The sequence below is a fragment of the Puma concolor genome, chromosome A2, assembly GCF_028749965.1.
Source record: "Puma concolor isolate L17-30 chromosome A2, mPumCon1.1.hap2, whole genome shotgun sequence".
Taxonomy (NCBI): Eukaryota; Metazoa; Chordata; class Mammalia; order Carnivora; family Felidae; genus Puma; species Puma concolor.
The window spans coordinates 19,590,710-19,609,116 of record NC_141668.1 but is presented as its reverse complement, the minus strand read 5'-3'; positions in this window follow the sequence as shown (position 1 = coordinate 19,609,116).

Below are 18,407 nucleotides of genomic sequence, written 5' to 3'. Positions count from 1 at the left end.
AGTCACTGAAAATGAAGACAATACGTAGAGGAAAGTGTACATGAAGTAATACGAAGGCGACAGTAGAGGACAAAATTCTAAGTATGGCCTCATTATAAACATGGGGGGAAAAGCCATGTACCATACAGATAAAGTTAGGAAGAAGCCAAACAAAATGCAAATACTGTTTGCCAGACTATCGTTAATTAAGTGCCTTTTACAACCAAAAGACTTTTTCCTATTAACTCTCCAATTCTTAAACTCTTAAACTCCATAGCCTGGCATTCGAGGTCCTGTGAAATCTGGGATAACTGTGAATATACGAAAAACCATCCGATCGTATATTTTCATAGGGTGACTATTCCACTCCCATCTACGGCCTCTTGGCCAGACCTATTCACAGGGTCCTGCCTATCTTCGCTGGGGTGGGGAAATATCTTCTTGTGTGCCCGAAAGCAGAGGACAACAGAATATAGTAGAATATATAGTAAGCACCCGACGGCTCTTCCACAAGGGGGAACAACTATTGAGCCTTTATTATATTTCAGGCAGCACTGTCTTAGGCACTTTACATACATTATATGAAGGTGCTGCGGCTAATAATAATAATATAATAGCTAATGTCTGTGGAACTTGCCATGTGCCTGGCACTATTCTATAAGCATTATATGCATCAAATCACTTATTTTCATTGCCACCCATTGCAGTGGATACTATTATTAATTCATTTTACATATGAGGAAAGTGAGGCACAGAGAAGAGAGGTATATTGCTACAGTCTCATAGTGAGTAAGCGGCATGGTCGAGATTTAAACCCAAGGAGTTGGACCGTACCACCCACACTCTCAACCCCTACGCTGGTGGCTTTCAAATCATTTTACTGCGGGGGCGCCTGGGTGGCTCAGTCGGCTGAGCGTCCGACTTCGGCTCAGGTCATGATCTCGCAGTTCGTGGGTTCGAGCCCCGCGTCGGGCTCTGTGCTGACAGCTCGGAGCCTGGAGCCTGCTTCGGATTCTGTGTCTCCCTCTCTCTCTGCCCTCCCCTGCTCATGCTCTTTCTCTGTCTCAAAAATAAATAAAAACATTAAAAAAAAATTCAAATCATTTTACTGTGACTCATGGGAAGAAATACATTACCTGTGACACAGTACACACATAGGTGGATAGAACAGAAGCAAAAGATGTACAAAGCAATCCCCATCCTTATCGCGTGTGGCCTACTCTGATATTGCAGATTCTGGACTATCTTAGCGCTGATTTCAATCATGCTTCACTCATGGTTCCGTGATCCATGATTTCATGGTCCACTGGCGGTTGGTGGCTTGTGGTTGGAAAACCTCTGCCTTCCATCCACTCTGTGGTCTTGTCACTACTCCTCATCTTAGGTAACAGGAAAATTATGACAACCACATGCAAAGGACATGATGACAGCTCCAGGAGAAATCTACAGGCTGAGCATTTCTACCCTCCCCCTAAAACTGACTTTCTCCCCGCCCCTGCCCATTCTGTCCTTCCCAACACTCGGCCAAGCGGTCCTAACTGTAGAATGAGAACCGAGACTGGTCCTTTGGCAGCTGGAAGGAGGGGGAGGCAAGGAGGCAAAGGAGAAAGAGTGAAAAAGCCACAGGAACAGGCCAGAGGCCTCAGCCCCTGCCACAGAGTGGAGTTGGTCTTAAAACTTCGGGGACTGGTCGACCGAGGACCCGGCTCCAGGGTGTCAGTATTTATTCATATTTGTTTGTGAGATGAAGTTTAGGTGGCAAACATCATTGAGAGAACTGACCGTGTTAAACTTCCTCATAGATACTGGAGGAGGAGGAGGAGGAGGGAGAGGAGGAGGGGGGAGAAGGAGGAGGAAGGGAGGGGGAAGAAGGGGAAGAGAGGAGGAGGAAGAGGAGAGGGCGGGAGGAGGAAGAGGAGGAGGAGGGTGGGAGGAGGGAGAAAGGGAGGAAGAAGAAGAGGGAAGGAATGAAAAAAAACCCATTTTGTCACTTTTAGCACAGCTGGTCAATACATTCTTGTGAATAATGACATCCACTGTTTTCTGAGTGCCTTCTATGGGTTAGACACTTCAGACCCATTACTTGACTTTATCCTTACAAACTCCCGGCAAAACACTGACCCTGTTCCTTTCCCATTTTTCAGAGTGAAGAAACTGAGGTTTGGTAATAATAATTTGCCCAAAACCAAGTTGTTAGTAAGTAGCCATACTTTAAAAGTTTGACATTTTGTTCATCATGGATTCTTCTTGCATTAACTTAGATGGTTAAAATACCGTATTAAAATGTAATTTATTTTGATTACTGAGATTTTAGGTGCTCTCCCTTCCTTAACTTCTGCATTGAGGCAAATTCCTCATTTGCCTCACAGTGCCTAAGAGCGTCAAAATAACAACAATAATAAAAAGACCACTCACAGAGGTGAAGTTATTCACACAGAGCAATCGTTTTTCCACGTTGCCGTGATCCGTGACTGCCATGAGGACGTGAACATCAGTATGCTTCTGCACGGTTCCCCTCCCTTGCAGCAGTCATTCTACCCCCTTTTCTCCCAGGGGCAGAGAATCTCCTGGACCTGTGGCTTGTCCTTTCTGATGAGGGGATTTAGGATGCTTGGTGGCAAGACGGGAGATGTACCTACCTCTACATGATTGCAGGGCAATGGGCCTTGCAATGCAAATAAATAAGTCTCCTGCACTCCAATCTAAGAGTGGGCTACTGGTGAGATTGAGCGGTCTCCTTATTTACCTGGGGTGACGGTTTGGGTGGCAGTGGGGGTGAGGGGAGGGCAGTGAAGCTACGGGATTGCTAATACAGGCTCTGGTATTGTTAGGCAGTGCATTGAGCAGCTGTCATTCCCATCAGTGTGCACCTGCAGGAGGCGATAGATAACTTCTTGGGTGCCAACTCCGTCCTCCATGTTTCCTTCTTAATGGCCAGATCCATATCTTTCCTGGGAAAATCTACTGGAAGACAAGATCTCTGTGCAACACAAAACACGTGTGGTATTAGCAAGTTTGACACTTGTATTCATTCAACACGTTCATTCATTTACCTAATAAATATTTACTGAGTATTTAATACCACCAGGTACTGTTTTAAGTCCTGAGATTACAAGAGATAAAGAGAACAAAGTCTCTGACCGCGTGAAGCTTCCTTTCTAGAGGGAGAGATATCTAGTTAACATATCCCAAAACAAGCCAATGTGATTTGTGGCCAGAAAATGATAAGGGACATGAAGAAAAGAAAGGAGATAAGGACAAAGATGAGTACAGGGTCGGCTGTGTTGACAAGGAGGTTGGAGAGGGAGTGTGAGCCCTGTGCCTCTCCAGAGGGGCACGTTCAAGTGGACAAGAAGCGTCGTGCATGGACCTTGAGGGCAGAATGAGCTGGGTGGTGTGTGTATGGGACCTGGGGATGAGGGGTGGGGTGCATGCAGGGGGACCAGTGGGAGAAGCAAGGAAATCTGTGTGGATAAAGCAGAGAGGATGAGCTGGCGGTAATGAAAGATGACGCTAAAATGCGAGAGGTAGGCACAGGTCAGATCATATAGAGCCTTAAAGGGCCATCACGGAACAATTTGCTTTTATTCTGAATGTGATGAGAAGCCTTTGGAAGCATGAACAGGGGAGTGTCATGATCTGATGTACACTTTAGAAGGCACGGGATGCCCTCCCCCCGCCTCAAACCTAGGCAAGAGTCAGAGCTTATAATTTAACGGGACTCTTGCTATGTCTGCTGGCAAAATGACTTCATCATGGTAGTTGCAAGATGCAATCATTTGTCCATTCCTCTACTTGGTTGGAATGTCCCAGAATGCCCCAACCACCGGACCCCCAAAATTTCACTGGTATGGTATGCATCCTGAGTTATGGTGGGTTTATCCCGCCCTCTGGGATGCATGTTTCTTTCCAAAGTCTCCAATGTGCTAGCCCTTTTTTGCTCAGACACTCCAATCAGCATGATGTCATTGATATAGTAGATCAACGTGGGATATCCAGAAGATCCAGATGTTTTTGAGCTGTGACAAAGAGCAAGACAGTTAACTTCTTAGCCCTGGGGCCCAAGTGTAAACAAACGCATACTATCGTCCGTTCTGTCTGAACGCAAACTGTCTTTGATCCTCTTTAGTGATGAGAACAGAAAAAATTTATTTGCCATCTACATGTAAATGTGAGGAGCTGTGATTGCGGTAGATCGTGGAATCTAAGCTGGATAAAGAGGGAATCAAGGACGAGAAAACATTGACTGTCCAGGAAGGTGGCGATAGGGAAATGAGACAAGGTTAGTGGATTAGGGGTCTCAATGGTGTCAAAGACTTGATGATGTAGAGGCACCCAGAATTACGAGGATATTGAGGGTCGCCAAGAATGATTCCAGGAGGGGTGGTGGAGAGGGTAACATCTGACAACAGAGGAAAGGTGACCCTGAAGTCAGTGGATGGGATAGTGGGGCCTGGAATGAGACACGACGCACTTCCAAGTATGATGATGCTGACCCAGTAAAGGGACAGAGAGCTGCGGTATCCAAGGAGGATAGTCACCTCACTCGTAGGCTCCCAGCTGTGAGGACTGACAGAGGAAAACACAGCTGTCTCGGAAGAGGGCTGCAGGGGAACCCCCGGTCTGCCAGGGAGCACACGCTTTCACTTTCATCAAGCTCATGACGTGACCATTCAGAGGAGACAGAGACATATAGTACAAGGATCTGGGTGGTGAGGTTGACTGGCAGGGGTCTGTGGATAAACATGTAACATTTGTTTGTTCTGAGGGGCGGGGGTCAAGGGGAAGTTCTTTTTTTTTTTTTTTTTTTACGTTTATTTATTTTGAGAGAGAGAAAGAGAAAGAGTGCACACTGGAGGGGCAGAGAGACAGAGACAGAGACAGAGACAGAGACAGAGAGAGAATCCCAAACAGGCTCTGCGCTGTCAGCCCAGAGCCCCATGCAGGGCTCAAACTCACAAACCACAAGATCATGACCTTGACCTGAGCTGAAACCAAGAGTCAGACGGCTTAACCAACGGACCCTGACCAAGCCACCCAGGCTCCTCCAGGGGGAGTTTTCTGACTCGCAGTGATTTTCAGTTTCTGTGGAATAGCTACTTCTCCCTTCTCCTCCCCTGGAACTATTTTAAGCTGCCTGACCTCGGAGGCCATGATCAGAGTGAATCAAGTGAAGCAATCCCCCTCAGGCTTGAAACTGAATGCTGTGGCCAAAAAAAAACGCCCTCAGTTATCATGATAAATAAGACTTTAATACTTTAAAGAAAGGAATAAATTCCTTAAATGAATGAACGCGATGATTTCACATAGCGATAACAATTATTGAAAGAACTAAAACAGGGTAATTGAGTGGGGATGGCTTGGGAGTCAGGGAGGGGCTCCTTTGGTCTCTGAGGAGGCTCCACATTTTGTTGTAGATTTCCAGTACGCTGCGAAAATCCTGAAAGAAGTCTTGTTTACTGCTGCACGCCTCATCAGTTTCATCAGAATCAGGGCTTTGAATCACCATTGGAATCACAAGATTTTAGCAAGAAATGGGAGCACACTCCAACTCACTGACTTTGCAGAGGCCTTCTGGAAGCACATGATCAAACTTCGGGCAGTTTTTTTCCCTTTGTGGAGAGGAAAGGAAAGCCCATTGTCAAAACAATTTGCCAAGCTTGAACATTTAGGAGAATGAATGAGCCAGTAATTATTGTACATATTTTTTAATATTAGATCAGGAAAGAAATACATTTCAATGCAATAAAAATCCATTAATGCACAATTTGGAGGATGTTTTTATGTGCATTTTTCCAGGAAGGCATTCAGAGCTTTCTTTTAGATCCTTGTATGGGTTTCTGACTCCAAAAAAGTTAAGAGAGCAGCTTTCTATAAAATGTAAATGTTAAAAATCTACACTATAAACCCACACACTGAAAACGCTTAGGTGACCTTCCAAATTGAATGGTAAGACTGCCTGCAAATCTTTAATTTGGGAGGAAATTTTTTTGAAACAATGTGATTAATTTTGATGATTAATGCAGAAAAATGCCTAGCAAGTTTTATAGGAAGTAATATTATAGTTAAGAAAATGTTCTAATTCTATGCTAACCAAGCAAAGGGAATTGAGTGTTCTAAGAGAACATTTCTTGGTAAACATAGTGGCTGGTAAGGGGTTATACCAGTCCAGTTCTTTTTCTCTTCTTTCTGCTGCCTGGAATGTGGATATAATGGCTGGAGCTCAAGCAGCCAGTTGGGATCATGAGAAAGCACGGCTAAAACAGCAGGATCGAAAGAACCTGGATTCTTTAAATGGGGCAGCTGCAATAGCGGACCTGGATTGCCTTCTTTGAAACTTCTTTTTCATTAGAGAGAAATGAAAGAAAGAAAGAAAGAAAGAAAGAAAGAAAGAAAGAAAGAAAGAAAGAAAGAAAATTTCCCTCTTATTTACACTACTGCTTGCCAGAGGCTGCACACATAATTTCACTTATGCATCATAATCACCCAAAGAGGTGTGTGCTGTTAAACCAGTTTTACAGATGAGGAAACCGAGACCCACAGAGGCTGAGTAAGTAGCAGGTGGACTGAGACAGTCTGACTCCAGAACCAGTGTTCTTACTCCATCCCGGGTGTTTTTCCAAACACTTACCAAGGATTAATTTATAATCCCCCCTGGAAACCTAGAAGATAGTTAATGTTCTTCTCCCCAACCCGAGGCAGGAAAAGATTTAAAAGATTCTCACAGATCACAGTGAATAAGGAGCCCCAGTCGAAGGCAGGGCTCTGAGTCTGGGTGAGGTTCACTGTCTGTGACTTGGCCTTGCTCAGAGGCAGAGATGAACTCTGTGTCCTTAAGGACCATTATCTGGTTAAGGTTTATGAGGCTGCTTTTGTCCAACGGACAGATACCGATCATTTGCATAAACCGGGTTCGGGGCCTTGGTTTAAACATGGCGTGGAAGAGACATCAACTTTGTAGCATTGCCAAAGTCAAGATTATCTATGGATATTGATTTCGGAGGTGAAACCAAAAGCTAATATTTGCAAAAACTCTCTTCAGGGTCCATTACAACAAATGTCAGAGAGCTAGCCTTGGAGCTGCGCTTAAAAAAATATTTACCCAATCATAAACTGATTTAATGCTCTCACCCACTAAAGCTGGATCTCTCTACTGTCAGAGCTTGCCTGATAAAAACAAAACAAAACACAACAAAGCCACACACTTACATGACATTCAGAAAAAGGCCACAATGTATGTTCCTGGCATGAAAATCTCTGGGCAACCAAAAGTCAAAGTCATAGTCAACATGTATTAATCACGTGCCGTTGGAGTTCGAGCTCTTCTTCTCATGAGTTGAGCACACGCTGAGCAACAGGTACAAGAATCAGGCATTCGGAAATCAAAATACCAGCTTTGTTTCTGGCAAGAGTGAGTTGGAAAATACGGTTTGAACTTTGTAGACGGGCTCCACAATATGGGCCCCAGGACTCAACGTGCTTACCAGCGTCAGGCAAAGCGGGGCCGCTGTGCCTTCCTCTCAGAGGGAGGTCATTTACCTGCTGGAAAAGGTATGTGACCTGAACTCAGGGTTCTTTCTCTCAGAGATAGCGTGAGCAGATTCAGAAAAGCCTGTGCCAATCATACGGGATCTAAATTCAGAAAAAGTGCTAAATTCACCAAATGAGTGAATTTTTAAAGAAGAGTGACAGAGGGGACCGGTGAAAGGGAATGAATGTTATTCTCTAAAGAGTTCCCCGAGAGCAGACTGTCCTACCTTCCCTGGGCAACCTAGACTCTGCAGAAATATAACAAGGAGGTCCCGCTAAGAGGACTCAGGTGAAGGGCAATGTGCTAAGTGTTTTGTATGGCAAGGGGACAGGTTGTGAAGTTACGGCAAGGTGACGGGTCGTGAAGTGGTCTGACTCCAGAGACCCCATACAGAGCGTCCACCCCTGCGTGCGCATTTCCAGTGCATGAAGACCAGTCACCAAGGGCCAGGTTGGATCAGGGAGCCTATCTCATCAAAGGAGTGTCGCATATAATTCACTGTTCGGTCATAAGTATGCATCATTCTCTCCACTCCTAAAGTGGGTGTCCGGTCAAAGATGTTCTAAAGTGAAGGGGGCAGTGTGTGGAATTGCCTCCTCTGTACAGCCTACTTACTTCCTGGTTTACTACTCCACCTTGTAGGTGGGCATTATCTTATAAGTGAGGTTTTAGGGTTCAGAGGGGTTAGGGAACTTGCTCAAGACCATAAAGAGCCAAAAAGAGGATAGAGATGAAATAACGTTAGAAAACCCCCTCACTTTCCCCCTTATTTCATTGCCAAAGAGACAATCAGCTTCCAAGAGCTCGAACCATGTTGAGGAGGATGTCATCAACTCATCTACACCATAAGATTTCTTAGTAAGAGGGGATCTGTAAATAGAGAAGGGTCATGGCGATGGGGCTATGAATACATGATGAGTTTAGAATTTCTTTTTCCTGGCCCCTCTAACTGTCCAGAGCAGATATCTGTTTCTCAGTCCCATGAGATCTTCAGAAAGTTCAGAACTACGTGATATTCTCGAGTACCATATAGCGGAGACAGTACGTATCTGTCAGCTATGAACTTCAACAAATTTCGTTTTTGTGCTACAAGCTTGGGGGGCTTTGTGTTTCACACTTACAGCTTCCTGATGGGCCAAGGATTGAGAGGCAGAAGCTCCGTCTAGCTGGAAGAGGTGTTGGGATGGTTAAGGGCAGAACTTGAATATGGATGTCACTTGTTAGAACATGGGAGTGGGCAGTTCTTTAATTTTGTTATTTATTTTAAAACAAACACTTAGAGTAACACTAAAGTAACTAATGGTTTATTAATTTCAAGAGTTATGCTTTTCAGGAAGAAGGAAACACATGCATCGCCAGTTTGGGTAGAGACTGCATACTATCCCCTTAAATCCTCACAAAACCCTGCAAAAGTAGGCTATCATCTCTCTCTCTCTCTCTCTCTCTCTCTCTCTCTCTCTTTCTCTCTCACCTCCCATTCTGTCCATTGCCTTTTAGTTTTGCTGATTGTTTCCTTCGCTGTGCAGAAGCTTTTTATCTTGATGAGGTCCCAATAGTTCATTTTTGCTTTTGTTTCCCTTGCCTCTGGAGACGTGTTGAGTAAGAAGTTGCTATGGCTGAGGTCAAAGAGGTTTTTGTCTGCTTTCTGTTTTAAGATTTTGATGGCTTCCTGTCTTACATTTAGGTCTTTCATCCATTTTGAATTCATTTTTGTGTATGATGTGAGAAAGTGGTCCAGGTTCATTTTTCTGCATGTGGCTATTCAGTTTTCCCAACACCAGTTTGCTGAAGAGACTGTCTTTATTCCTTTGGATATAAATGCTTTGTCAAAGATTAGTTGGCCATATGTTTGTGGGTCCATTCCTGGGTTCTCTATTCTGTTCCATTGAAATAAGTGTCTGTTTTTGTGCCAGTACCATACTGTCTTGATGATTACAGCTTTGTAATGCATCTTGATGTCTGGGTTCATGATGCAGGTCTTTTTTTTTTTTTTTTTTTTTTTGATTAAAAAAAATTTTTTAAAGTTTATTTATTTATTTTGAGAGAGAAAGAGAGAGAGAGCAGGGGAGGGGCAGAGAGAGTGAATCCCAAGCAGGCTTTGAGCTGTCAGCACAGAACCCAATGTAGGGCTCAAACTCACAAACTGTGAGATCATGACCTGAGCAGAAACCAAGAGCTAGACGCTTAACCAGCGGAGCCACCCAAGCGCCCCCAAATGCAAGTCTTTTGAATTGCACTGCCCCACTGAAATCTGAGACACATTCCTTTTCACCCACAGGAAGCCTTTTGATTTGAGTCATGACTTCACAGACAGAACAAAGCTGGCTGCCTAATGACAGATCAGGGGTTCATGTGTTTAGACTTAAAAAAAAATCTAAATCTACAAAGTGGTTACCAACATCACTATCTTTGAAAAATCCTTTAGGTGCAATTATGGATGGCAGCTTCAAGGTGTATTATTAACAGTGACTTGATTAAATTAATAGAACTTTTGCTATCCACTCCTGCATTAGAAAGGGTTCTCCAGGAAATGGAACCAATACATACAATACATCTATATCTATATCTATATCTATATCTATCTATAGATATACAATATATAGATTATAGATACATGATAATATAATATAGATATTACAATCTTTCTTTATTTCTCTTGAGATTTATTATAAAGAATTGGCTCACGTGCTTATGGACTGCACAGATCTGCAGTTAGCAGTCAGCAAAATGGAGGCCCAGGAGATCTGGTAACATAAGTTCCACTTAGAGAGCAGAAGAACACTGATGTCCCAGCTCCAGAAGTCAAGTAGGCAAAATTCTCTCTTGCTCAGCCTTTTTTTTTTCTTTAATTCAGGTCTTTAATTGATTGGATGAGTCCCTACCCCCCCTCCCCACAACCTGGTCCCAACACACACATCAGGAAGGGCAACCAGCTTTACTTAGTGTACCAATACAAATGTAATCACCCTTACAGACAGACAAAGATAATATTCAGTCAAATGTCTAGGCACCCCATGGCCCAGACAAGTTAGCACGTTAAATTAACCCTCACAATCCCTAACCAATGACGTGGACGTCAAGGAAGGTCACCAGGATCTTCCACCACATATACCTCATTGCTCTTATGACAGGCAGGATAACGGACAATCATTATATTTGCAAAGTCTAGAAGTTTGCACCAATTCTGTAACTTCTCTTTGTCTCCCACTCGCAGTATTAATTCTCTTCATGCATCTCCTGTATTAAGCTGCTTCATAATTCCACGATCAACACCTGTCATCTAAAGATAAGTTTCACCAACAATGAAAGTTAACATGGTATGGAAGTGCAGAGGGCCGGGACCCAGAAGATTTGGGGTTGGATTCCACTTTTGTGTCTTACTAGCTAACATCATATTAAACCATAAAAGCTAACTTATAAACATTCAGCTTGGTAAAATACAAAAACGTAAGTTTCGTGTCATTTAACGAAATGACAGAATAAGTGTGTCAAACATGCTATCGCTTGTAGCTCTCACAAAACTCTTGTGAAATAGGTTTCTCATTACCTCTGTTTTACTGATGAAAAAATGGGGGCTCAGAGTTTGCCCAAGGCCACAAACTATTGGGTGACTAAACTACAGGTCTTTCTGTTTCCAGAGCCAACAGTCTTATTTATGACATGGGTGAGCCACCCAGCATTCTAGGCCCCAGACATCAATAATCTCTCCCATTTATCCTCTGCAAGGAGAAACTCAGGGGTTTCTTTCTTCTACCCATTATAATCAAAGGAGAAAAGCCTTGAAAACTGACAGAATTCATGAGTAATGGAATAAAGATTAAAGAAGATCAAGCTGACAGCTAAAAAGAAAAAACTAAAGGGTCAGATCTAAATACATGTAATAATAGAGTATTACTAGTGAAAGTAAAAATGATTAATATGAATGTGTGATACCAAAAAAACGTGTGATGCCTTCTGTACTTAAGATTAAGTTATATTTTGTTTCTTAGGGAAAAGAAGTGTTTCTAGACGAAGTACTACAGTATGTAAATTGTTATAGACAGCACAAATAATGGATTCCTTTCTAGGTCATTGTTTAGCTCCTTGCCTTTCCAATTGTAGACTTTCCTATCCATGTAGGAATTGTGGCCAAGGACAAATCATCCCCCCTCATTTCTCTGAAGAAAGAATTTTGGAAGGCACTCGGTATAACATAAGATGGAGACATTCAGCCTCAGTGGAGGAAGACCTCTATCCTCCCTGGGATTTAAGGCTTAGATGATCTCAATGAAGGCCCACCTGTGCCTTGGTGGATCTATGGGTCCTTCTACCTGGGGGCTGGGAGGGCAATGGGGAGCCCCCTCCCCAGTGTCACGTCTGCCATACCCAAGACAAAACACCATAAAAAATATATGTCCTCCTCCCTTTACTCCCCTAGACCCTCTTTCAGGGCTCCAACATGGCAGCTGCACTGGCAGATGATAACTGAGACACATTATCAGCTAAGAGACCTTGTTGTAGACTCTGGGTCTGGAGTTCTTTCTTGTCCAGCAAGAAAGCGGGACGCAGGATTAAAAATATGAGAGAGGTTAGTGTTCAGGAGAAGACAAGAGCCCTGAATAAGGATCCTTGCTCCATTTTTATGGATCAGAAGGCTTACAAACGTGGTGATGGGCGTGTACAAAGAGACAATGGAATCGTGAACATTAACTCATGGGCAGTGAGAGAAAGGGGGTTTTGAAGATATGCAGTGTTAGTGGTTTGGGTTAATACAAAACAAAATCCTGGTGCCCGCCTGGCGGAAGGTTGTTTACAGCAGATCTGAGGCACCACCTCTGCTTACTTAAACTGGTCTAAGGGACAAGAGAGACAGAGCATGCTACCTCAGGGTCAACAAGGCACCTTTCCTTTGCTAATTAGCTCCAATCTGGGCAACTTCGCCCGGCAGTGGTCTATAGCCCTATTTACCTGTTTACCTAATTTGGTCCTTCTTTCCTGTGAAAGCAGCTTACTGCTATTGTACTAAGTTGGGGGCATTTCCGCCCTGACCACTAATCTTGTTTACCTCATCTTGGATGTTTTCATCATGAGATTCTCTATTCCTACACCTTTGTCCTATACTGGGGCCTTTGCCCCGCTTTACCTATATTGGGGATCTTTGTCCGATTTACCTAATCTCATTTACCTAATTTTGTTTACCCAAACTTGGGTGTGTACATCCTATGGCTTTCTAATTCTTTATGCCTTATTAACCCATCGGTGCAAGCTCAGGAAATTCCTAAGCTTACTCCCCACAGTACCTGAGAATTATAGCTGTCATAAGTACGAAAGAGAAGAGCTCAGGAAGAGGGAGCAGCCTGGGTGACTCCTTCGGTTAAGCATTTGACTCTTGGTTTCCTCTTAGGTCATGATCTCACAGTTGGTGAGTTTGAGCCCTGCGTTGGGCTCTGTGCTAACAGCACCAGTCCTGCTTGGGATTCTCTCTCTGCCCCTCCCCTGCTCTCTCTCTCTCTCTTTATCTCAAAATAAATTTAAAAAATTAAAAAAAAAAAAGAGAGCTCAGGAAGGCAGGCAAGGGTTCTCAAAGATGGTGGGGGAAATGAAAGACATGAGGAAAAAAACGCATTTTTTTTTTTTTTAACAATAAGAAGCACTATGATCAGCCTATGAAGACTCCTTCTTACCTGACATGTCCTTCCAGCCCCAGTCAGCTATCTGGAAGGAAAGGTAAGAGAGCCATTCATGGGTCTCAGACCACATAAAACAGAATCTTTGCTCCTTTCTTGAATTAATTCCTAACATCTAAGATCAATTGTCTAAAGGAGGGGAGGTCGTTATACTTTAGGTGAAAAAAAGAGTACTAGTTAAAAATATCTGTGTTTTGTTTTGAGATTTTTTAATTAATGGAAGAATATCTGTTTTTAAATTTTTTTTTCAACGTTTATTTATTTTTGGGACAGAGAGAGACAGAGCATGAACGGGGGAGGGGCAGAGAGAGAGGGAGACAGAATCGGAAACAGGCTCCAGGCTCTGAGCCATCAGCCCAGAGCCCGACGCGGGGCTCGAACTCACGGACCGCGAGATCGTGACCTGGTTGAAGTCGGACGCTTAACCGACTGCGCCACCCAGGCGCCCCTTTAAAAATTTTTTTTTCAACGTTTATTTATTTTTGGGACAGAGAGAGACAGAGCATGAACAGAATATCTGTTTTTAAATAAGATTCTATTTGTCTCCTCCCTGGAAACCAGAAGCAAGAGAAAAACAACTTTGATAGAGAGTAGGTTAAATTTTTTGAGTGTTCTTATTTTTCTTCCTTTTTTCTTATGTGTCTGCTCACCCTGTAATGCAATAAGGAAACCACCATAGGGGTTAAAAGTACAGTAAAAGTAGTGTGCAAAGTGGCTTAAATAAAGTTAAATCAAACCCCACCAAGTCAAATCAATAGAGTTCAACCAATGTGTGTTGCACCTTGCACCAGCCAGCAGGGCCCCCAGAAGCTCACAACCCAGTAAGAGCAGACATCCAGAGCTAACCACGAAATGGTGGGGCAGCAGTGATAGGAATGCAGAGGCGGGAGGGAGGGAAAGTTTTCACAGAGGGGGTCCTATTTACATCTGGGCTTGAGGTTGGACAACGTCATGCAGAGTGTTTGGGGAGGGCATTCTGAGAAGTGGTTACAACAAGAAGCAAATCACCTGGGCATGAATAAAGATGCTGGGGTCAGAAAATGGCAGGTATCTTGCTTGGCAGATAGTCAGGGAGGCACTGGGGAAAGAGAAGGGGCAGAGAATGTGGCTGCAAAGGTAGACTGACCCAGACTGTGTAGGTCTTGAATGCCAAGCAAAGGAGCCACTTCATCTTGTGGGTTGTTATGGGAATGATCTCAGAAAATCCGAGTGTGTCCATGGTCAAGCAATGATTAAAGTGGTATCAGCAATGCTGCCTTAAAGAAACAACCATGGAATTTTTACTAAGTAAACGGACGGTTCTGTTTACTCAGCACTGATTGTTGTGAGTGGACATACCATTGGTTATTGTAGGTGTCATTCTTTTGTTTGAGTGTTGGGGTTATTTCTTTGTTCACTCCTCTCAATGTTTTCTTAGTAGCTAGCAATAATTTCTAAAATTCTTGCCCAACTTAGCTATGCCAGGGAATTGAAAAGAAAGGATATTTTTGTTCCAACTTGGGTTGGAATTGTAAACTGCACTCAGGGATCTGGGATGGTGGTGACCAAGGCATAAAATATTAGAGCTCAGAAAGGAAGAAGGAACATGGGAGATAGAATCAGGCCACTTGGTCAGCTTCTCCTCCCTACCTGGACTGTTTTCGTGCATTCGACTCAACAGATATTTCTAGGTATATTTATTGTTATAATTTACATTATTTATACATGATACATGTTCAAAATAAATAGTTTATTAAAATATTTATATATTAGGCATCCTTTTCTCTACAAAAATTGTGTGGCTTTCAGATTTCTTTTAATGAGAAGCCCAGTGAGAATTGAAACCATCCACACCACACAACTTACGGTCTATGTTAATATGGGTTTACTTTCTTCATGAGCGTTCTTCTCAAGGACATTCTTGCCCAGGAAGATAAAAATTGCAGATAACTATATTGCTCATTTCAGGCATGCAGCAAATGGCAGTTTATACCCCAACAATCTTTGAACACTATCTTCAAAATCTTTACCTTGCTGGACCCACTGAACCTACTCTGTTGTGACAGAATTTTTCCCCAATTTGAATCCAGCTTCAATCATCACCCCTTCCTCCTTCAAAAGACCAAACTCAAAATCTCAATAAATATCCTAACTTCACCTTGTCTCCCCTCTGAGATGCTGATGAGATCCATAGAGGCTCATCAACAGGTTGCTGTGTGTGATTTGGGGGACCCGACGTTCCAAAGAAGTCTTTCTCTTAAATTGGTAGAAATACGAAGGTTTGAGCTGGAAAAGTCTAGGGGGAAAAAATTTTAAAGAATTGAATTATTGAACTACAGCCTTGCCTAAGAAGTAGATCACGATAGTAGGGAGAAAAATCAGATGCCCAGGTTAAAAAAAAGAACAGGAGAGATACACAGAAACTGGCAAACCAGGTAATTGTTAGCAACAAATGAGAAAAAGCAAAAGTGAGTTTAGGGAGTTGGATCTTTTTGGAAAATGATTAGGCAACTTCATTTTTTACTAAGCAAGTATTGTAATTATTATCCAATTACTAAGAATAAGCTGTGGACTGGGCCATAAGCTTGGCTTGTTTTGAGAATAATCTAAATATCTTAGCAGTATGAAAATGTAGCAAAATGATTTTGTTTAGATATTGGGCTTTTGTAATATGATATCACACAAAAAATATTTAGACAGGTCGATTTAATAGCTTCAGTGGTGATAAGCTTCTATTATTTATAAGTTAGCCCAACATTTTGATCTCAATCTGCCTGAGGTTTCACACATAATGAGTAAGTACGTGTTTTAGCAAATTTATAAAAATAGAAATTTGGACACACAGAAGCAAATGCATTCTCATAAATATGATCTAACGTATGTTTTTAGTGCTGTGAAAACATGTCAGTTTAAATTTAGTTTAAAAAATTCAGTGCCAGTTGGAGTTTCTTCCTCTTCAACTGTAAACATGTTTGAGCATAATTATCACAGAGTTTCTGCAGAACTGAGAAAACAGTGAAAACTACGTGTAAATTAAAATCACGTTCAGATTTCTGAAGCAAGGAATTGCTTTTTGGACAACCGCAAGTTTCAATTTCCTCATAGATATATCTACCTTGACCTGACCCCGTTGTGAAATTTCTTCAAGATAGCTTCTTTGCAGGTGAATCATTTAAGTTCATAACAGTCAATGATATGACGCTGTGAAGAGTGTTGACCTTCTACTAACTGAACATTCTGTTACCTCTTGTTATGAAAACAACAACAACAAAAAAGGAGCAATCTTTTTGGATGTTGAGGAATTCATAATGCCTATGCTTTCCTCCAACGTAGGATCTGTTCAGTCCTGCACTGGAAGGGGAGAGCCTGGATTCTTCGTGTAGTATCGTTTGTTCCATAAATTGGGTTGATACGATCAGATTCTACACAGTTGAAGTGTGACTGTGGCATGTGCACGATCCTGAGGGTTCATGGGCCCCAAACTATTTTCATCAGTAATACTAAGACAGCATTTTCTTTTTTCACTCTTGTCCTCCCACAAGCATAGGGTGGAGTTTCCAGAGGCAATATGGCCACAGAGTGAATGCAGAAGACACGCAAATTCAGCCGTCCTCTGTTAAACTACACACGAAAGGGCTTTGTAAAAATGCAACATAACACCACTCTTCCCACTACATTTTTTGTCTTGGAAAATACAGTCATTTTTGCATAAAAATGTGTTATTTGTAAGAGTGGGGTTATTTTTTGGTTATCTTTTAATGAATGAATACGTCAACATTTGAAAAATGTCTTGGTTTTCCTTTCTAACATAGTAAATATTGGTTAATGCAGCTCCACTTTAAGCTAAAACTCTTTGGGGTCCTCAATAATTTTTGAGAGTGTGAAGGGGTCCTGAAACCAAAGTTTGAGAATCACTGCCATCAATTTCTACGATTGCTCTCTGATGACAAGTCATTTACAACATCTCTAATAGTGGGTCACCCAAACCAGGAGACAGGAATTGCATTCTTGTTGGGGTCAGGGATTTGGGAGGCAGCTTGTCCATCTGTCAGACGATCTCAGTTACCGTAACGTCTTTATTTTGTGCCCTGTAGAACTGCGGGAACCATTCTTCTCTTTTTGGTCTCAGTGCTTGCTGTCATAAATGTTTTGTATGAGAGTTCTTCAAATTCTTTATTTTTAAAAAATTTTTTAAGTGTATTTATTTAAAAAAAATTTTTAATGCCTATTTTTTATTTTAGAGAGAGAGAGAGAGACAGAGCGTGGGCAGGGGAGGGGTAGAGAGAGCGGGAGACACAGAATCCGAAGCAGGCTCCAGGCTCCGAGCTGTCAGCACAGAGCCTGACGTGGGGCTCGAACCCACAAACCATGAGCTCAGGGCGTGAGCTGAAGTCTGACGCTTCATCGACTCAGCCACCCAGGCACTCCATCAGTTCTTCAAATTCTGAAGACAGTATCGTATCTTGCCTGGTATATTTTCAAAGTACATCATCCCTAGTTCTTTTGTGCATTCTCTGTCTGACCTAATTTCTAATCTTCTCATTAGTGCAATTCAGTTTTTCACGGGCTCAGCACAACACAACAAGAAAAGAATTTCTCCGGGGGCGCCTGGGTGGCTCAGTTGTTTAAGTGTCTGACTTCGGCTCAGGTCACGATCTTGCGGTTCGTGGGTTTGAGCCCCACCTTCGGCTCTGTGCTGCCAGCTCAGAGCCTGGAGCCCGCTTCAGATTCTGTCTCCCTCTCTCTCTCTGCCCCTCCCCTGCTCACACTCTGATTCTCTCTCTCTCTGTCTCAAAAATAAATACACATAAAAAAAAAAAAAAAGAAAGAAAAGAAAAAGAATTTCTCTGGAAAGGATCTTACCAGAGCCAAGTGCAATGAAGGCTGTCAACCTTTTTTGATTTGTCGTTCTGTTTTTCACATCCTGTCTTGCTGAATTGCTGATAGGTAATCTTTATTTCTTTTTATTATGAGTTTCACCAAAGATTAGGTCTTTCCTATTCTGTGTTTGTGCAATGGATTCTTTAAACCCTAATGCTCATTCAGACCTCATTGTGGGTTCGGTTCCAAATTTGAACCTATCACATTTTTTAAAATCTTCCCTTAACCCAGAAGTGGCAACGCTTTATTCCATTATTTTCTTCTTCCATTCTTGGAATAAGGAATTGGAGTATGAACTTCTGAAGCAAGCGAACTAGCAAAAATGTGACGTTATATTAAAAACGGAGAAGTTTAATAATGATAATTATAAT